We start from the raw sequence: 22537 nt of genomic DNA, 5'->3' as shown, positions 1-22537 counted from the left end.
TAATATGAAGAGAGAGTTGTGGATGTGACACCTCTGATCATATGCCTAGCCTCCATTATTTTCACTAAGATTGTTGTGGTTGAGTTGTCACTGTCATTCACTTGGCTCAATTGCCCATGTTCTAGGCGACATAGTATGAGTTTTCTAAACCCAACTAACCTTTCTAACCCTGGTGGGATGCACAGAAACTGATGTCATAGGCATGGATATATTGTGGTATTCGCAAAGGGGGCATGGATAGAACTTCCTCCATAACCTCGACGATATCATGGGCAGCCTGTGTAGCTGGAAATCCAACAATCCCATTACATCAATTGCAGAGGAGCACACTTCCCCCTACTTATGCCAACACGATCCCGATGAGTGGGTGCACAAAAACTGATGGAATGAGACCTGTCTCATTCTCAAAAGAGGAGCTCTTATAGATGGCAACACCTTTCCAGCTCACCCTGGTGGGATGTTTTGCTACTAAATGGCTTCTTCTCGACGATATCATGCAAACATATTAAGCTCCAAGGAATTTAAAAGTTCCTATTGTCATTGGTAGTGCAACCACCACAGTGTCTTTGTTGAATTCAAGTTTGAGGAGAATTTCAGGAAGGCTTGGAGCTGTACTACGTGGACGATCAGTGGATCCATCATGAATACATATCGTTGGATAATTGAGATGATGAGTAGCTCTCGTGATGAACATCCATATTCTGTCCTTGTGTGGATTGGCTTCACTGGCATTCCATATGATTCTTTCGTGCTTAATGCCCTTGAGTCATTGGCTGGTGACGTATGAATATTTATACGACTTGACAAAGACATACATTTGTTCAATCACCCTAGATACGCATGTGTTTGTGTAGAGATTGACCTTTTGGAGCCTCTCCACAGTATGATCCTAGTTTGGAATGGTGATGAGTTGTTCCATCGACCCATTGTGTACAATAACTTACAACAATTATGTACACTATACACTCTCCTCAAACATACTATCCACACTTGTCGCCAAAGGGCAATAAAGGCTACCTCACTGACCTCAGCAGACTTTCTCACCTCCTCTTTTCCCTTCAAGGTGTACTCCACAGGGCTGATGCCCTAATCAGTGTTTGCCTCCTATGACCCAATCACATCCTACACGACCAATAGAGATGAGCACTCCGCCAGCCACACCCACTCTACTTCTATCTCACATTTTATCTTACTCTACCTAGCCCTTACCTACAACTCATTAGCGGTTGAAGAAGGGCATTATGAAGCATCCCACTAACCTCTTGCCTCACCATCACGTAAGCACAAAGAGAGTATGCTCCCTACACTGACATTGAATGCATTTTCCCATTTAGATGCATTAAATGGACTTGATAATGGATGATTCATCGAGTCAAAAGAGGGTCAACCTAGTCACGCATACATTACAACTCCCTTCCCCCTCAGGCCTTCTTGTCCTTCATTACCTCGTACCCCACCTCCCCTGTCATTAGTCCACCATCCCCTCCACACTTGGCTTCTTGTTCCCTCCCAATATTTCCTTGTTTCCCTTGCTCCTCTATGGTTAGCCCCACCATGCGTTCTCTCCTACATCTTCCCTCCCTCTGCCCCATTTGACTCCCCTTCTCGCTCATCCACCCTCACAACCCAACTTCAGCATCCACCCAACCCAACCAGCCTTCTGTTTTCCTCGCTTGATGTCCACCCATCAGATGTACCTTTTGCTAAGGAAGAATGCTCGACCAGTTGTTAAGCCTCTCTTCCTTCCTCTACAAGTGAGGATACTCACAAGGATACTAGTGGACTCACCTCCACAGACTAATAGAAGGATGATAAATCCATATATGAGGGGTCAAATACTAATGCATCCCCTCCTAAAAGACACAACTCAAACTCTCCCCCTTTACGAGGCATCTATAACACTGGATCACGCCACAATTCTTATTTTGAATTGTAGAGAGATTGGTAAACATCTCAATCAGTCACATCTCGTTTTAGTCAAGCAGAAACTAGGAATGGTTGGGCTTATTGAAACTGTGATTACATCAAACACTATCCATTTTATTATGAGGAAATTTAGAATGGATCATACATATTGTCACTCTAGTTATTATGGCCTATAGATTATTTGCTAGAGTTACCTGTCAAATTGAGAAACTACGTTTCCATCGGAGTACCATAGTCCCCACAGCCTTACACGCTCATAGAAGTCTATGCATCCCATCAAAACCTAGTGCATGAGGCCTAATGGGGGGAACTCAAATAGCCTACTTAGGACTAACTTCGATTTATTGATATCCCTTGGTTTATTGCCACAAATTTCAACTACATCGGTGTAGTTAGTGAATTATAGGGCGGATGTCCCCTTTAATTGAAGTACTTGTAGGCATTCAATGACTTCATACACCAGACATCACTCGTTGAGCCATCTATTATGGGAGAGATTTAGACATGGTGCAATGAGGGCCAAGTACATTTTTGTATATACGAGCAGCCTGATTTTTGTTTAACAAAAAACATTCCCTGATGCAGGGCTATATTTATAATACGCTTTTATCATAGTATTATTATGATCACTCATTGATCCTCCTTCTTCCGGACATAAGTGCTAAACTCTCTTGACATCCTTATTGGTTCTAAGCCATGTGGCTCCAGCATGAGGCTTTTCACAGCTTTGTGCAACACTAGTGGCATGGAGAGATTTCTACATTGTATATGGAGAGCTTCAATTATTGACTGAGAAATCTCATACTCCACCTGAAATGGTAGAATAAACATGTATCCGGGAATGTACACATACAGGTTTACATACTTAAGATTGAGCTCATTGTAGTTGAGCGCCAACTTCAAGGGGCCTGCATCGATGCGGCTTGGGATCAAAAGATTATAATCAGCGATCATCTTGATGATGCCATGCCACCATAGGAAATGTACTATCTCTGAAAATCATGTATCCATTGGCTTAGAGAGGGTGATAGAAATATGTGCTTCATACACGACTCGAGTCAACAAAGATGTCAACCTATCTATATGACCCTATTAGGGATGTATAATTAGGATCCAAAATAGCTGGTGACAACTGGAGTAACCTACTTTCATTCCCTTCTTATCTCCTAACCGATAGAGATAATCAAGGACATACTCTCCGCCATCCTACACCTAGTGGCTGACTAAGAAAATACCATACTTATAGTCCAGCCCTTTCTATGAGCTTTGAGATCAAGTAGGTGGTCTTCTCACCTATTATAAAAAAGGACCAACACCTGATGGTTTTTCAGCTCACTTCTACATAGCTTGTTGGGATATCACAGGCAGAAACTTAGTTTAGTCTATCAGTGAGATCCTCATAAACAAAGTTTAACCTAGAAGCTGAAAATCCATTTTCCTTATGTTTATCCCAAAAGTGGATAATCTAGTGTGTCTTAGAGACTTTGGACCCATTAGTCTTTGTAATGTATGATAGAAGGATGTATTACAAACTGACTTGGTACCTTCCCTGATAGTCTCATCTCTCATGAGTAGTGAGGGTTTATCAAGGGCCGACAAATCCATGACAATATCCAATGGATATTATGTGGCCATCAAGCCAAATCACACCACTATATTTTATTTAGGTTTACTTAATATTATTGTAATATTTATTACGGTAAGTATTATTGTACTGGTATGTTTATAATGAATTACAATAATATGTGCAATGATATAGTGAATTATGATGAGATCATAATAGACTGATAACTAGTCTTTAAACATGTATTCCAAATATCCCTATTTGATAGTCAACATGAACATCAAATTATCTAGATAGAATAGCACTAACTAATCCTACTTATATGACGAAGCGTGCTGATCCTATGGCTTTTAGCGACACTATGGATAGATGGTGGGCAATCTTTGCAGAAATAGTCCTCCAAATTTATCTGCAGAATTCCTAAATAGTATTATACCTAGATGTCGATCAGTTTGATTTATGTCACGATTGTATAAGCTGTACATTGACCTAAGACTCTAAGGTCATCTCGTGGATGGACGACTACATTTTGACAATGACTTACAAACATCTAATAATGGGATTCAAATAAGTCATAGCTCAAACATAGTTAAAAACTCATGGAAATAATGAACGTTCAAAACATGACCATCCACCCTTAATATAAGAAGAGATTGACTCAAGGAAGGTGATGTAGTAAATCCCTAGCCAGAATCATGAGGATATTGGAGAATGTATTGTTAAATGACCCCGTTATCCATTACTATTAATCGAATGACAGACTACGGTTTAAGGATCAACTATACCACAAGTCGTTTGAGTCTCATGTGGACGATTGATTATACATATATGGTAAATGATCCATGAGAGAGTTCAAATGCTACTTGGTATCTTCTACCGCGCAAAGTGTAGCATATCACCCCACTGGTTGGAAACTTAACCTTTCGCTTGGGTTAAATTGATCTTTGGTTTATGAATCTATAAGTTGATATAGTTAATTAATAAGGTTGGTTAGTAATTATTTTTGGGCCACTATACTTATTAGCTATAATGATACATGGGCCTAGAGGGTCGCATGCATACGATCATAGGGGCATTGGTGAATATATTTCACTTAGGTTTTGAGAGAAACTTAAGGGAAATATAAGTAGGGGAAGGGGTACCATTTTAGGCACACATGCAATACAGAATCGGGAGCCCCCCTTTTCTCCACTCTCATCTCTTCTCCACTCAACCAAAGAGAGTGTTATCATGGTGATAAGATCTTGAAGATTCTCAAGGCGAATTGAAGAAGAAGAGGTGGAGATCTAATGGCAACTTGATCGTGTGGATACTCCCAAAGGTCGGGCACGCGAACAGCTTTTGAATGATCTCACAGTGAGCAAGTCAAGGGTGGAAGAAGTTCCCCAAAAGGTACATAAGATGTATTGTTTTAAAGATCAAATTAGAATTGGTCATCAATGTTTTGCATTCCAGAAAAATGTATTTAAATGAACCAACGCACATAACCCAACAACAACATGCTAATTTATGAGCTAATAGAGTCACTGGACTTTCATATTATGGGTTCAGACGTCATCATCAGTCTCTATATGGTGAAGGCCTTTGATAGAGTCAAATGGACTTTCCATACTGGATTGTTGCAATGCTTTGGTTTCACTGATGCATTCATTGATCTGTTTGACACTTCTATTAGAGAGAATCACTTTTCTCCATTGGTGAATGGAAACTCCAATTGTTTCTTCTCGGCCACGCATGATATATGGCAAGGTGACCCTACGTTACCCACCATTTTTTTTTTATGGAAGATGTCTTCAATGGATCATTCACTCAAGCAATCCATGGAGATCTCGTCCAACTGTATTTTTGAAAAGGAGTTGAGTGATTATTTCACATTCTCTACTCAAAGATGATACAATCCTTTTCCTTAATGGATCTAAAAAGTCTGTTGTGGGGCTTATCAAAGTACTTATTGTGTGTGAGGGAGCCTCAGGCCAGCTTGTCAATGCCTCAAAGACTAGCTTGATGGTAAGATCATCTACATTTGTAAAACACTCACAAATCATCCAAGATTACGCTTGATAATTATGAGGATGACTCAAAGATTAGAAGGAATCAATATTTGGATGCCTCATGTGTCAAGGTAAGAAAAGAAACTTTAAGGATGGAAACTCCATTTTCCATCCCCGTAGGGCGCATTGAACTCATACATCACCTCCTTATTAGCATCCCACTGCATATCGTAGTGGTACACTATATATCTGTCACTATTGTTTAGTCCATAGAGCGCCAATGTGCGCACTTCCTATGGTCGTGTCACCTAGACGGAGGCCACCAACAACATTGGGTCCTTTGACAGAAAGCATGTCGATCGACTAACAATGTGGGTCTTGGGATCAGGTACCCTCAAGATGTCCAAGACATGTTTCGGACGAAGCTTGTGTGGCATATGTGTACCACGAACTCTCTGTTTAGGAGGCATATATCGGCCAAATATAGCGAGTGGGCTCGCCATGAGTCTGATATCAAAGACCCCAAATGGTTGTGTATTTGGCAACGCCAATGGCTAGAGATATCCATGGTGACTGATAAACCAAAAATGTGACTTGCAATCATACATATTATAAAGTCAAACCATAGTATCATCCCTTCAACTGTCTTAGAGCAACATCCTATAGGTAAGGTGATGCCCTCTTCCCAAATCAGATGCTTTGATGATAGGATTCATATCACTTTTAGAGGCCAAATCACCAATGTATGTGTTGATATTAATGGATGTCAATTTAGATCTGATTTTTTCATCCTAGAGGATATGACAAAGAAGGCACCCATTATTTTGGGGAGATCATTTTTAAAATCAGCAAGAGCCATTATAGACATAGAGGACAAGGAACTTATCCTTAGAGAAAATGATAAGACAATTAACCTTAAGCTACCTGACCCTTCTGATAGTAGAAGTGGACACTTTAGCATAGAGGTAAGGGAAACTCTAAAGAGAAGGATGAGGAGGACAATCATGCCTCGATGACCACTTCTGTCCTCCAAAACAAAGTTTCCACCTCACCCCCTACCAGTCCAGTTATCCAAAATTATTGTAAACCCTCATGTTTGGGCTCCCAAATAGGAATATTAATCTTGAAAAATAGTTAATCAGCACATAAAGGATGGTATAAAGGCATTACGAGAAGAAAAGTCAGAAATGAGAATGAGCACAGAGAAATGTAGGTTGGAGAATGAAACTTTACATCAAGAAATTGTTGACATTCCCTCAACCTTCACACCAAAGAAGAAGAACAGAATAACAAAATATAATAGAAGGAAAAACTCTAGCATGAAGAGGATGTGTGTGGATGGGAGGAATGATGGATGGAATAATCAAATGCATGTGCAAATGAGATGGACTCCTAGGCAATCAACTCTTACAAGGCCAAAGGTCATACCGACCCCAAAGCCAGGGCGCCAAGTATGGATTCCTAAATTCATTTTAGAAACCTTTAATGTATTATCACCTAAGGCATTCTGGATCCCTTAATCCATCATAGAACCATTTGTTTGAATCCCTAGAAATTTCATTTCTTATCCTTTTTCTATATTTTTAGCTTTAGTATTTTGTACATTTTACTTGTTTTGTTTTTTTGTTTCATTTCAGGAATGGAGCCTTATATCCACACTTCTTACGAATAGAACACCCAAATGCAGCTACAGCGTATTCAATATCTGTATATTTATTTTCTAAACGGTGCACTACAACTTCCATCCTCACTGTTTGCCATCCTCTCCCTCAACTTTCCTTTCGGTTATTTGGTCATTTACGCATTCAGGACCATGCTTGTTCTAATAGGCGGCATCTAGTTAATTTCATATGGCAAACTGTAATGTATGCATTTAGTTTTGGGGAATGTTTCATGAATTGAACTTACTTATCAGATTATGGAATATTCCATCATCTAATCAAATTATTTCATGTATGCATCAAATTCTTCATACGTTGGATTGGGAATATGCGTAGGGAAGTTAAGCTCCTAGAGCGGATCAAAAGCTTGTTTCAGGTGGAACAATGTGTGATTTTGATCAATGTGGGTTCAATTTCTAACTGGGGAGAGTGTCTAGTGGGTGATTAGATGATGGAAGGTCAAAGGGTAGAAGCTCTATGGTCCAAAGGTAGACTGATGAGTGAGTTGATGTCCCCTATTCCATCAGGTCAAAGTAACTGATCCCACTTATGTATTTGGTCTCACCATTAGCTAACCTGTACTTCAAGATATTGGTGAGTCATTATCCACGTCCTATGCACAGAATACGTCGTCTTTCATCTATCCACTTATTCCCAGACACTAGATATCCTACCATCATCAACATACTTCAACTACCAAGGATATATGATGCAGAACGTACGCCTAGAACTTTGTCCCGTCGTCACCGAGTATGATGGCTCGGCGACGATAACGGATACGTATTGGGAGCGGCTATGTTGTCGTCCGACGATACCCTAACCGGTATGTAACTACGGGGATGAATGCCCTACGTGTTGTACGTGCAGGCTCCGACTCGAGGGAGGCGCCGAGCTCCAAGCTTGGACGGGAGTCGCCGGGTGACGGCGATGGGGGCCTCTCGAACCTCGTCGAAGTGACGAAGGCGTCTACGGCCGAACAGACTCCGTCCGTTGGGCTCGCACGTAACGGACGTACTCGTCTGCACCGGTAAGACACTCAGAACGTAGTTTTCTCTCATTTTACCACACTCACCTACCTAGCCCGAGCGCGGTGGAGTCGAAACGAAAGTACACTGCAAAGGATAAATAAACGAGCATCGGAGAGTACGGCGTACCTTGACGACGGGCTCGTAGTGCGGTGATTCATCAACGGCCGATGTCGGAGCAGGTTGGATGACGGGCGCCGGAGAGGTCACAGCAGCTCGACGTGCAGCGGAGGTGCTGGAGCGAGTCGTAAAGTTTGGTCGTCAAGGGGTTAGGCGTCGTAACGCCGTTCAAGCGGAGTTGGCGGTTGCGCGCGGGGCAGTACGGAGCGGCGCAGGGTGGCGTGGTCGTCGGTGAGCGGCGCGGTGGAGCGACGTCACGATCACAGTGGCGCGGTTGCCGCGGTCGGACGACGGCGGTCACGGCGAGCGCAAAACGGGACGACGGCTTGGCGAGGGCGTGAGCGGTGCGGCAACACGACGGCAGGCAGCACAGCGGCGCGGTGGCGCGGCGATGCTGCGGCGGGCGGCGCGGTGGCACAGTGGGTGGTGCGCGCGGGCGGCACGCTGGTGGCGGCACGCGGGTGGCGCGCGCAGCGGCGGCACGCAGGGCGGAGCGCAAACGGCACCGGCGGCGCGCGTACGGCGGGGGCGGCACGCGGACAGAGGCGGCCGTGCGCGGGGCGGTGCACGAATGTGGCAGGGCGGCCGTTCCTCCTCCTCTTCCTCTCCCTCTTCTTCTTCTTCCCTCTTCTTCCTCTTCTTTCTGTTCTTCTCAAAGCGAGGAACGAGACCCATGATCTGTTCGATAAAATGCCAAAATGAAGAAAATGGGTCTGCCCACCCTAGGGCACCCTCTCTTCCCTTATAACGGGGAGAAGAGTTGGGCCCTAAGTGGGCCATAACGGGTCCGATTTGGGGGCCCTTCTAAATGGGCTCCCCTTAACCAACACAACACACAACTAAGAGAAAATAAGGGGAAATGAAGGGGAGTTTAGGGGAAGAAACAAGGGGAAAAAGGGGTGGATAGAGAGATCCATCCCCTCAGCGTAAAAACAACGAAACACGACCGTCGCGGGGGCGACGAAACAAGACAAAACGTACAAAAGAGGTGGGATAAAACAAAACACAAAAGAAAGATGACGGAAAGCGAGGAAGATAACCGGAGCAAGATCACCCGGTCTTCAACGTCGCGGGCGCAGGGCGTGGATGACGTCGATGACGATCCTTGATAGTGTGCGCCATCAATATACCTATCTCCCAAGTGTGTCTATCTTCCTTTCCATGGTATCACTATGATATGGCCTCATGGCCTCTTTTTCTATCCATGTTTATCTCTGCATTATCTTAATCTTATTCTTCTGTCCCTTTCTCTCTTGATCAATGTGATTGTTATGTCATTCATCGCTAGTGGTGAAAAGATATTTAGAAATCATTTATAGGATGGAAGGTGTTTTTTTGCTCATGCCCCTTTTCTTAAATAAACGATATATTGAAAAAAAGAAAAAAGGGGGTTTTGATGTGTATGAATTCTGTATGTTAATATTCCCTTCATGGTCATATTGGTCTGCATTATGTAGCATCATATTGGTCACATCTTTTTGATCTCCCCCACTTCGAAAATCTTGGGAGTATGTTATCTTAGGTAGCACTGCCTCTCTTTGACCACAAATTCACGTGACTGCTAACACTTACTCTATCTCATTCATGCGAATTCCAGATTAAAGATCAAAATCCCAACAATTCTATCATATCTTATTGTCATTGTCTTCCATATTCTGTGCTCAAGATGAGGAAGTTTGCTTCTTCTATTATTGGGTAGGAGGAAAGCTAATGGAGAGACAAGTACTAACTGGCCGCCACCCTGGGGGAGAGTGATCTTACTTGCGAGATGAGTGAGGCCAACATCAAATGAGTGCGGAGAGATTACCCTAGGAGTATATTGTCATACCTAGCGACAAGTACACTCCTTTTTCATCTACCTAGGCATCCAAACCAAGGAGAGGGGAATCCCACATTTCTGAAGAGGTCAATGCTCAAATTGTCATCCAGTATTTCATCTCAGCTTGTGACTGGTATGTCTAGCACTTCCAACACGTGCTTTCTTTGACCAACAGGATGAAAAATGAGAATTTGGCAAAATACCTAGATGTCGCTCAGGGACTAACAATGTCCAAGTAGGGGTTATAAGATAACACCTTAATTTAGTATTTAATTAAACAAATTAGCACAATTTTATCCCTTGAAAGAGTTTAAATAGGGCTTTTATCATATATTTACACGTTAATTACTTTTTCAAGTGAATTATACTTTTTCCCTAATTTCTGTTAATCTATAAATTTTATGGAATTTATTCAGGCTTTGAAAAAATCAATTTAAATGGAAATGGTAGGCTTAAAAATTAAGTTTAATGCTAATTAAGGTGGGGATGCATAACTAAATTTTCTAATTTTTGGGAAATTTTATTTAATTTTTTGGAATTTATTCAAAGAATAAATGAAGTTTTAATAAAAAAGGGTATAACTTTAAAGAAAATAGTATTTTAAATCAACAACTAAAGTCAGAGGGACTTTTCAGAAATTTTGATTGCAAATATGTGATGGCACAGCCCCAGACACGCCGTCGGAGTTGTCACCGTCGTCTCTGTCAGCACCAGCTCTAGCCCCAGATACGTCTTCAGAGACGTCACCGCCGCCCTCGACAGCGCCGGCCGTCCGCGTTCAGCCCGCTCGACAAGCCAAGGCGACGGTACGCTCGCCCGGATTCAAGTATTCCTGGTAACGGACACCCTATCATTTCCTTATTTCATTTCGTTCGTCGTGTTTTAAGTTTTTAATCTTCGTCAGTCGTGTCTTCTCTTGTGTCCCGTTTAAGTGTAAGGAGGGAGGTTCGACCTAATGAGAATCGCCCCTCCCCCTCGTCCTATTCGTCATCGTTTTCCTTGATCTCGTCTTGGTTTTCCTGCCCTTAGGTCTTGGTGTTATTCTGATATAAGGGCTGGGTCATTTTGGTCAACAGGCCCTCACACCACCCCTCTATATAAAGGGAGGTGGGGTGCCCTAACCTCTCACGTTGTTGAAATTTGAAAGTATCCTTCTCTTTGAAAGAATTGCCTTCCTGTTGAGCTAGGGTTACGGTGAGCTGAAGAAGAAGGAGAAGAAGATCCTAAGCCAGGAGAAGAAGACGAGGCAGCGGAAGATAGCAGGAAGAAGGCCAGGCCAGTACCCATTTACGACGCGCCTCCGGCGCTCAGTCGCGCCGCCGCGCGCGCGCTGTGCCGCCCTGCGCTGTGTGCCGCGCGCACACGCCCTGCTCGCGCGTCGCGCGGAAGTGCAACTTTCCGCACTACGGTGCACGGCCCCGCCTCTAGCGCTTGCCCGTTCTGCCTGATGCCGCCAGCGGCCACCCCTGTAGGACCTCTCTGCTGAACGAACCATCCCGCACGATCTCCAGTGTCCTCTCCTCGACCGGGTCATCCCTCGCCTTGCTTAGGCCAGTGGTGACCCCCCTTGGCGGGAATCATCCTTCCCGGAGCTTGCCCACATCTTGCCAGGGCCTGTGGACTCTCGCCTTGCCGTGGACCTGTTCCACCCCTGCTCGAAGGACGTCCTCGTCCAGAAAGCTGTTTGGTGCAATACGCAGTCCAGCCAGTGGTGAATCATGCTCCTTACGGGGGTATTGCCACGGACCGTAACCACCGCGACCGGACCGCGGGACCTTCACCCGACCCCCCGGTTCCGCCACCCGAGGTCGCCTCTCGCTCCCGATTGCCTTGCCGCCCCACGGCCCTTGCTGGTGAACGAGGTCCCGTGGTTGCACCCCATGGTACGATCAGTGGACGCCTCCCGACACCCGCTGCGCCTGGCGACTCTACCTCCGTGCGCCTCTCGTCGCCGTGCGCACTCGACCACCCAGGCCGCGCCCGTGGCCTCCTTGCAGCGAATGCGTGCGCCCCGCGCGCGGTCCCGCCGTTCGTGTCCGAATGCGCAGTCCACCATCGTCCTGTGTCGTGGCACCGACGACTTGCTAGTGAATCGCCAAGCGATCGATAGATTCTCCCGTCCCCAGCAACGACGAGGTACGCTGCCCTGCGCTCACCTCTTATTTCTTTCAGTGCATCTTCGATTGCCTCCACCATGCTCGGGTTAGACGTAGGGGAGCGAGACAGGCGAGTGAAAAATGACGCACCACTGAGAGTCCTTCCTGGTTTGGGAACGAGTCAGTTCGCCCGTCGCGTGCGGGCAACTTCCGGCGGGAAATTCCCGTTCGGTGACCTAGCAACCTCATCCTTCTGGACGAGGATCGGAAGGTCCCCTCTCATCCCCGGGCGATCCCGTCGACCCCGGTCCTCGGCCTCTATTTGTTCGTCGGCAGCTGCGCGTACTACACCCCTTCCCGGTCATCATCATCCTAGCTCGTCTTCGTAGGACTCCCATGCCGACGAACCCCGGCATTCGTCACGCACCGACGCGCCATCGTCACCAAGTACGAACCCTTGGTGATGGCATGGCTCCGTCTCGGACGTGGTCCTACATCAATATGCCCTTTAAACAGTTCTTGGTCGCCCATTGCAGGTGTAAAATCCAATTAAAATATTTGTAGGGTTTTATTGTTTTGGGTGTTGTGCATTTGCACGCGCCAATTTACATAGGGACATTTATGCAAGATGTCAACAAGTTGATTTTGCGGGGACACATAACATGAACTCCTGCATTGGAAAAGAATGTTACGGATAGAATACATCAGCCGAAGTCCTTCTTTTGGGGTGTTAAGTGCACCACCAATGCTATGCGTACTGACGAGGGACCATTTAGCCTGAAAGACATATCTTCTATGTTTTTTCACACTCCTGGTGTGTATCTGTATTTTTTTACCTAATTTGGGCCCTCTTTAAAACTTTATGGCCTTCTTCCCCTTTTTCTAAGGGGGAAGGCCCCTTTTTCCGCTATAAGAGGGGGAGGGTGTCCATTGTAAGGGAAAGAGGAAGCAAAAAAAGAGAAGAAAAAAAGAGTCAAAATGTAGTCCTTGGTATTCTCTTGTTTTTTTTTATGTTTTCTTTGTTAGTTTAGTTTTAGAGTTTGAGAGATTTATGAAAGTGGCCCTCGAGAGGAGAAATAAGGGTATTTTCATCGCGTCTACACCAAAGCGTTGTCGCCGCCATCGCCAGCACCGCCGTCTCTGCCGCCCCAATCATAAGAGCCACCGTCGACGCCTCCGGGTTTGTCACACCGCTGCCAGAAGCACCCGAACATCTAGTCACGGGCACGGCCGCTGTTGCCAGAACAGGCCATAGCCATGAGCCGCGGTCACTTTTGGCTGCAATCGCAAGCCGCGGTCACGGCCGGCCGCAATGGCTACGGCTGGCCGCAAAGGCCGCGGCCGACCGCAGCGGCCGTAGCCACAGCCGTGCAGCCATAAAGGCGTAAGTCATGCGACCATGCAGTCGCGTAGCCTCGTAGCAGCCACAGCCGTGGCCACCGCCGTAGATGCACCGCCACCACTACAGTTGTGCATCCGCATCCGTAGCTGCGTGCCTTGGCTGCAACTGCAGTCCCATCATGTCGTCATGCCCGCCCTTGCACTCACCGCCATGCCCACCGGGGCCACTGCGCCAATGTGCACTTGTCGTCGTCCATGCCACCGCGTTTGCCTTTGAGCCCGGTGCCATGCCTACCTCCGCTGCCATTGACCTCGCCTCCGCGCTCGCCTTTGAGCCCGTAGCCGCGCCTACTTGCGCCGTCGCTGCCCTCGTGACTACGCTCACATCCAAGCCCATCACCGCACCAATGTGCTGCCGTCCTCGTAACTGCGCTCACCTCCAAGCGTGTAGTTGTGCCTACTTGCATTGCCATTGTCCTCGCGACTGCGCTCGCCTCCAAGCCCGTCGTCGTGCCCTCTTGCGCCCCTGCACCCACGTGCATCGCCGCGCCTACTTGTGCTGTCGCGTCTACACGCGCCGCATGCACGCCTAGTGTTTTCTAAAGTAGTTTAGAGGGGAGCAATTGCCGGACGATCCGCCGCTACTAGTCACTGCCGCGAAGTACATGCCGCGGCAAGATGAACAACTGGCGTCGTCACCGCCGACGCCTTTCTCTGCTAGTAGCTAGCTTTACACCCATCATCATCATCAGAGTGACGACAGACATCGCCGTCTCTGACGTTCGATAGTACATTGTTGCAGCCGCCCTATGCCGCTGCACCTTTGCATCGTCCTATGCACGCCGTTGGTCTCCTAGATTAACTTAAAGGGAGACATCCCCCGGACGACATGCTGCCTCTATTTCACCGTCGCGAAGTACATGCCATCGCAGGATGAACAACCACTGCTCTGCACCGTCGACGCCTGTCTTTGTCTCCTATAGTGAGTTGCAGCCGAGGCTCAACCCATCACCGTTACGTGACTCGATCTTCCCGCGTTGTCGCTCTACAAATTAGTTGTCCTATTGTGGTGTAACACGAGCCATTCGCATACAAAGCGCTCATGGCACGTCGTGTTACATCACATACAAAGCGCACGCACGGGAGGTGACATGGCACATTTAGAATGGGTGGCGCTATTATAAATGCACAGGTAAATGCATTTGATATGTATTTCTGTTAATTTTTATTATTCTCTTATTTGCATGACGGGTACTTGGCACGCAAAGATAAGTCCCACCAAATGCTTTTAACATTTTCCAACCAATCAGAAATCGACACATGATTGCATGTTATGATAAAATTAAAATTAAAAAAATCAATATTGATTTAAGGGCTCTGATTGGTCAATATTCATTTATTAATAACTTTTGATCCTAAAGTAATTTTTAATGGATTCGCTCGTCTCTATCTCCTCCTCCTAACTCTATGGTTTGATCATTAAGAATAAAGTATACATAAATGGATAAAAACTAATTACTTATTGGGGTAAAATGGTAATTTTTACCACTTAACCTAATTTATAAAAGCACAAATTCGAGTTGAAGAGGTCACTCTAGAAGGGGCTTTTCACAACTTTAAGGCAGAGAGGAGAACCAGTTCGATCATCTGCATTTGGTAGCTTTAAATTCATTGTATTTGAATTTTAGTGTAATTTGGATAATGTGTTAATAAAATTTGTGATTAGTTTTCTTGATCTTTGTCTGCATTCCTAAATCGCTTGACTTGAGCGGCATGTACAAACCCTTACTAGGATTGATAGGAGAGATTATGAAATTGATCTAGCTATTCCATTTGCAAATTAAGAAAAATAAACAATTCAATATCTAGGATAAATTAGACTGTGTTTATGAGATAGTAGTGGGTGAATTTGGATACCCAACGCCCCCAAAACAGCCAAAATCAAACTTTCTTCTTAATCTCTCAACTTGACCCGGATAACCTCAATTTTAGGGGTTTCAATTGCGTCGTTGCTAATTGAGATTATTCAATAAAAATTAGATTTAATCGTACTTAAGAATATTTAGTTAGTGATGTGTACAGAGCGTCTCCACAGGGAACGATGATTAAGGAATTAATTTCTTATGATAATGATGATTGATGCGAAAAGAGATGAAGACTAGTGATATCGAGTAAAAAGATGTAAGTTATATGCTAATTTAACTTAGAAAAAAAGAGTAAGTTAATGTGACGGACATGATGATGGTTGATGGTACAGACGATGATAGTGGTTGAATGTAGAGTGGTATGATGAAGAGGATAGAGAGACTTGATAAGAAAATATACATTAGTAAAATGTGACTGAAGATATGATGAAAATTACTAATTAGGCAAAACATTCTGTTGGGAAAGGAAACAACGTAACGTGAAGACACTTACCTTAGATCCTTATGTTCTGCCACAATCACGGTAATTTACGAGTGCCAGTAAGTTTCCCCTTCTCCAATGCTTCTCCCCACACACCCAGGACACCAAGAAAATACTTGATGGATCTCAAAACTCACTATCTTTGAATCTGGTCACACAAGGTTGTATTTACTTTTTACATGTATGCTAAATTATGAAACTACAGTGTGGAATGAAGCTAGTGAAACAAAATATTATAGAATAGTTTTGATTCATAATTTCATAGATGTTCAATAATTTATATTATTTTATATTACGGGAATAATTTAATCCTTTTATAAAGTGATGTATTATTATAACTTTGATATCTAGATATTTCAATTATTTCAGGATAAAATAAAATGAGTAGATATGAATTGTGTCTTCAATATAATGGGCCAGAAATCGAGTAATTATGTTAAAGTAAAAGGGATAAGGATGCTCATCGTAATTGAGTTACTATTGTAAGTTCATTTGAGATAAGCCATTACACTAAAGACTAAAATGGCCATAAGTTGAGTCAAAAGGCTACCCCTCAAGATAAATAATGGAATAGACTCAGGTACGTTCGCTTACCTTTATTTTTACGTTTCTTAAATGTAAGTCCAGATGTCAGGAGTCATCCAGAAACAGAATATCTGCGAGCTATTAGTGTGCCACTTTGTAACTCCTGAAATCGTCAAGTTTGCGTTCATCCTTCGAAGCCTTAGGGTTTATTTGAGATACATCGTAAGGTCAAGCTTGTCAAAATTTACACAGTCACGGATAATTTTCTTTGGATGTCTACGACCTTTGTCGATATTTTCCGCTCCATAAAGAGTTAATGCGTTTAACGGGACGCCAAATATCGTTAATTAGTTATTATGGATATACAAACGGAAATAACCGAATGCATGGAGCTGAAATTACCCTCATTAGAGGTGGAGGATGGATGACGTTTTCATCATCCGTCATTTCATTTTTGTCATCCATTTTCGTTTGCATCGATTGACGGATGACTGAACAGCCATATGTCCATCATTCGTCATTAGTCATTCGTCATCTGTGAAGAATGACGGATAACAAAAATTACAGACGAATGATTGAAATGACAGATGACAATATCCTTAATTTTTACCTTACTTTTTTACGTAAACTCATTGGCTTCTATGAGGAGAGAGAATTCGCTCTCTACCTTTCCTCCATCTCCAATGAGCTCAGAGTTCCTGTTCCTGTTCCATGATGCTCTTGTCATTCCACTGCCGTCGACCACGATATTCTGTCAACGACACCCCTTCCTGGCAGAGCCCAAAGCTTCACAGACCGCGATAAGAACCTCGACTGACGACCAACTTATCCACCGTTGAATCTGTCTCCCAGACTTTTTGGCGAACACCACGAGGAGAAGACGACGAAATCCAAGCATTAAAATACGAAAAGGGTGTCTGCACCTCTCCGTTGAATCCGTCTACCAGACTTTTTGGCGGCTTCTTTCTGTTCTATCTTATTTGATTCGATAAGATGTGTAAGAAGACACTCGTGGTGGGTTAGATTTGAGTTTCCGCGAGAATTTGCCGCCGCCGATGGCTTCTAGAAGGTAATCCGATCGTATTCTGCGCTTCTAGCTTTCGGTTCGCGAACTTAAATTTAAGCGTAGGGCTTCAAGTTCATGGCGGGGATGAATCGAGTCAGTGTTCGTGATAGATTCGAGGTCATTTTCAAACACTGAATGGGCGATTCAAGCCTCAGGAGTGATCGCAAAGAGAGAACAGAGCGCCGTAACCCATAGGGTGCTTTTTGTTTTCCATCACCGAAGGGGCCGTTCCGTTCTGTTTACGTCGAAAGACGAATGACGGAATGAATGAATGACGGAGACCTGCAGATGATGGAGCGGTGACGAATGAGGAAAAGTTTTGCAAAAAACGGATATCGGAACAGAATTCCATTCCGTCCGTTCAATTTCTTCGTTCGTTTACGTCCTCCAACTCTACCTCTCGTATCTGATTCTGTGTTGTATTTTCTTACTCGTGCATATTGAGGCATGCAGTGGTCAGCTCTAATTTAGTATTGGACAAAATTTAATTTCGATTAAATGCGCCGACTTCTATTAAAAACCTCATTCATTTCCAGCCTTCAGCCATAGGCTACACGTCACAAGTCATAATCCCATCGCCCGCCGCCCAAGGGAGTTTTTCTTGTCTTAAACTTATTTCTTGCTTCTTTCTCGGCATGGTCAACCCTGCCGGCGGCCAGGCATCATCCACCACGAGAACAGCCTCTGAGAGATTAATCGGTCAACGACGATTAATTCCCAGCGTGGCCCACTAGCCGCAGCCCTCGTCGCTACGAAGAAAGACAGGTTGGTGAGATGTCGGCGAGACTCGCCACGTATCTGAGGCGGTTGGTCTTTTGACCAAGAGGGTTTGCTCAACGACTCATCATCCAATTTTTTTAGTTCGGGTTTCTGCACTCTAGCCGCCAATTCAATGTTCAAAATGGGAGGATGGGGTCCTACAGGGTTATCTGTGAGAGCAACGATGGATACAAAGAATTTAATCTTGACATTTGAATAATAAAATGCAGCATGCCCCGAAGAACCTAAATCACTAATTTATATCCCTATTAAACTGATGAATATGCAAGTGGCCTGCCTCATTTCGAACGTCCAAAGAATATCATGGAGCGCATTAGAAACCAATGGAGCGGGGCTATTCTGCAGAAATTGATTTGTAATAATTCGCACGACGTTTTTATTAGTAATAATCAATGATCTTAAGGAAGGAGATACTTTCAGATAATGTGTTAGTTTTGAACGTCCATTCTATTTACACCCCCCCAGAGTAGTCATCAGTCGTGTTAGGCCAAGCATAATACATTTTTTGACAGGGAACTAGAAGAGTAAAATTTACGCCAAGCATAAGGGTCGAGAATGAAAAGGTGGAAACCTTTTTTCCGAGATCTTGCTTTTACACCCACCGGCCGACACGGGTCGGTTGTAGCTTGAAGGCGGCAACCGATCCACGAAGGAAAATGTGTGACGGCTGTTGTGTTAAAGCATAGGAGCAATAAACTTAGCGTTTTAAATACGTTTGCTTGTGACCCCAATTGACCATCAGACGATCCCCACATTGACGGATTTTTCAACAAGACGGATTTTTACAACTTTGGTAGTGTTTTCCTTATAGTTTCCAATCACATTCCCCCGTTCAGAAGGTCTAACCTTAGGGTATGTCTTCCTTCATCTCGTGAGGCAACTGTCCCACTTCACGTCTTCAACAAGTAACCATCTGCAAATCATTCACAAACCCCATCACACGTCCTGCTTTCTAATTCTCTCTTTTATTATGACTGAAGAGTCCAAGGAAACAGCTCAAGGTCGTAAATTTACTGCAACTTGTTGGACGACTCTATCCGCAGAGAGGTACTAGATTGGCCAGGTGCAATTTACTACATCTTCTGGGATTTGTGATGGATTCTGTCAGATTTATTCAGGCTAATATCTAAAGTTTTTTAATCTCTATAACGTGGATATTTTTTGTGTATAAATCGTGACTGATATACACATTGAAAATGTGTCCAATTAAGGCGTAAGCATTTTGCGATTGCACCATGTCGAAGTAAAATTAGGGGTAGGTAAAAAATAAAATTGATGCTCGTTTTCACTCACTCAGTCAGGGGAAATATATCGTACATGTGATCTGCGGAGATGCTTTTCCTCACCGCATCAAAACGTGAGATGACAATTGTGAGATCAATTTGTGAGCGCTTGCCATATTAGCTCCGGATCGAAGCAGGGCATCATGGCTAAGGAGCATTCCTCGTCGGTCTCTCGCAGCAATAAACTCAGGTTCATCGCTCTATCCTCGTCGATGGAGGAAGTATAGGAATAACTAGAACAAGGAGAAGAATAAGAAGGCGAGCCTATGTGGCTGGAGAAATGGCTGACGCATGCGGTGCTCACTTCAACATCCATGGCCTCCTCTTTCTCTTTCGTATGTACGTTGCTATAAACTTCATTACTAGAGTACTCATACGAATCGTTCGCTGCCTTCGTTTTTTTCTGCCTTTGCCTGTTAAGTTTCTTGTAAACGACCTTAATTTTGGCGTCGACAGAGGATGTAACAGCCTGCAAATTACCTGTTGATGTGCCACTTGCTCCGCCCTGGAGCTCAGGAAAATTAAGCTTTGCGTACTCCTTACGGATATTAGATGAGGCGTAATCATAGGCGTAGGCAGCAGCTTCCGCAGATTCGTAAGTCCCAAGCCAAACCCTCATTCTATTCTGTGGCAGTCTGATCTCGGCGACCCACTTTCCGGAACGGCGTTGTCTCACTCCACGATAATGTTTTGCTTCGTTTCGTGCGCTGGGAACGGCGGATAAATAGCTATGTCCTAGCGCGTTGATCCTTTGCAGCTGCTCCAATTGATACTGATACACAGCAGAAGAGGTTTGTATTGCCCGCTGTCGCCGCTGGTCTTGTAAAAAACTTCCTTCGAAAATAGTGTCCATGGGTAGAATGAGTGATGAAGTGGATACGAACGATTGCTGTTGTGTGCCGCCGATCGGTAGAAATGATAAGAATGATGAAAGATCACAATGATATCAGGCTACGACTTCGTGATTGCCCAGAGGTTTTACTTATAGAGGTTGAACAGCCCATTTAATAGCGCATTGCCGGCATATCCCACGATATGTCACCATCATCGTTCCCCGATGGAGCGGTAATCTGTTTATTTCCATCGCCCGCGGCTCCCATGACCTGTCACCCGTTTAAAGACTCAAACAGGTTAACCGAAATACGTACAAACCTTGCGTTTTTGCCAAACGATAGTCAATTACTTATTCTTTCTGAAACACAGAAGTTTTGGCAATTAAGCAGTTATGTTGATTTTACAGATGTAGTGGTATTTTTTTATTTTTTTTTGGCAAAAATCACGGTGCCAGGTACGTCCAACCCTAGGGTTGTGCCCGTAGTCCGATCCAGCCGTGCCCTGGATGCCACCCGGGGGTTTTTATTTATAAAGTGTAGTGTTTTTCAATGTTTATGGGCGTGGATCAAGTATATATATCCCAATTACATTCAGATCCCACTCGTCCACGCCCATAGTTAGGGAAAAGAAAAGATACATGAGTGATACCTTGCGGACGCTCGAGGAAGTGTGTTCGTCGTCGTTTCTTCGGAGCGGTTCCACGAGGTCATTGTAGCGCTTGGTGGCGCTCTAGTCGGGGTGGTTCTTCGTCGTCGTCGTCATGTGTGCTTGGAGTGGGCGGAGTGACGCTCTAGTCGAGGCGGGCACGGTCCACGCCTCGCACACCAGCGCTCCAGGCGATCCTCCAATCCCGCGGGCCTGGCGTCGCGAGGAGGCAGCGTGTGCGGAGGGAGGGCAAGCCAAGACGATGAGCCGATGACATCCTCGGGCCATGGGCGGAAGCTCCTGCCAGGAATAGAAAAGAGTGGAGTGGGTGCGAGCGTGTGCCGCATGGTTGGCGCGGGCATCAGCTGTCTGGTTTCCCTCTCTCAGATGATGACGAAAGCACGCGATACGCGAGCGGCACCGCATGAGCAGCACCGCGCGATACGCGATACGGTACTGTAGTGGTATAGTTAACCGAAAGTAGGCTAAATTTCTTTGAAGCTAAAAATTAGGTCAACCAAATTCTCCCCACTTCCATGGGCCCAAAAGTGATTGCTTGATCCTTTGTGACGGGCTATGATGCTTGCGCCATGGATTACCGCGATCGTCGTTAAATTGAAAAGCTGTCTTTCGCTGTTTCAATCGGTTAGAAGGCTCCGCTGACCGGAACGCTGCCACGTGCACATCACAAACTCCATGCCCCGCTGGAGACACTAGTACGTCACCACTTGTACATCCGTTAGAAGGCCTTAGAACAAGGCGCGTCCTCTGGAGAACCGTTATAGTCGCAATCGAAATCTTGGAATCGGATAGATACATGGCACTAACTTATCTTCAACATCATACAAACGCGGAGGAAAGTCGTTAATCGACAGCTGCCGACATCCGAGTTCTTCCAATTTCGTGCTCTTGTTGCAAGCAAGCCCAAGTTGGGCTTCTGGAAGAAGATAATAAGTCAACATGCGCTGACCTTAGCAAGTTCCCAGTCCTCAGACGGAACTTGCCCACTAGAGATGTTGATAAGCAAAGACCCGAAGATAGATGCCGCGAGAATGATAAAAGATAAGATAATTTTTTGCCAGTGGACAATTGGAGGACAGAGATTGATATTGCTGGGGTAAAAGGGCTCCTCAAATAAGAATGATTTGTAGAAACTAGAAAGCGCGAGAGAAAACGGTGAGATAGATCGACTCCTTATTTTTTACGGATTAATAGCCTCGAATTTGTCGGCTTATGATGTCTAGACAGGATTACCAGGTGACTGCCCAGTCGACCTTTGTTTGACACCAGACGAAAAAGTATGGAACGGTGTGTTTTCTTTTTATTTGTTATAATGGAGCTTAAGAAGAGGTTAATTGGTACTCCGTGACGCTTTGTAGACATGCCGTAGACCAAGTAAAACTGCAAAATAAATCCCAACCATCGGAAATAGCCTATTCGTCTCCTGAGGGCATA

The 22537-nt window shown here is 44.8% G+C and overlaps 1 long non-coding RNA gene across 1 annotated transcript; it reads left to right on the top strand.

Annotated features, from left to right (window-relative positions):
* Nucleotides 1-19075: 19075 nt before the first annotated feature.
* Nucleotides 19076-20006, top strand: LOC144704598 (uncharacterized). The gene is made up of 2 exons (XR_013581852.1): nt 19076-19225; nt 19301-20006. It is a non-coding gene; the product is annotated as an uncharacterized LOC144704598 (long non-coding RNA).
* The last annotated feature ends 2531 nt before the right edge of the window (nt 20007-22537 follow it).

This window comes from Wolffia australiana, chromosome 6 (assembly GCF_029677425.1).
Source record: "Wolffia australiana isolate 7733 chromosome 6, ASM2967742v1".
Classification (NCBI taxonomy): domain Eukaryota; kingdom Viridiplantae; phylum Streptophyta; class Magnoliopsida; order Alismatales; family Araceae; genus Wolffia; species Wolffia australiana.
This window is presented reverse-complemented; position numbering and strand designations above follow the sequence as displayed.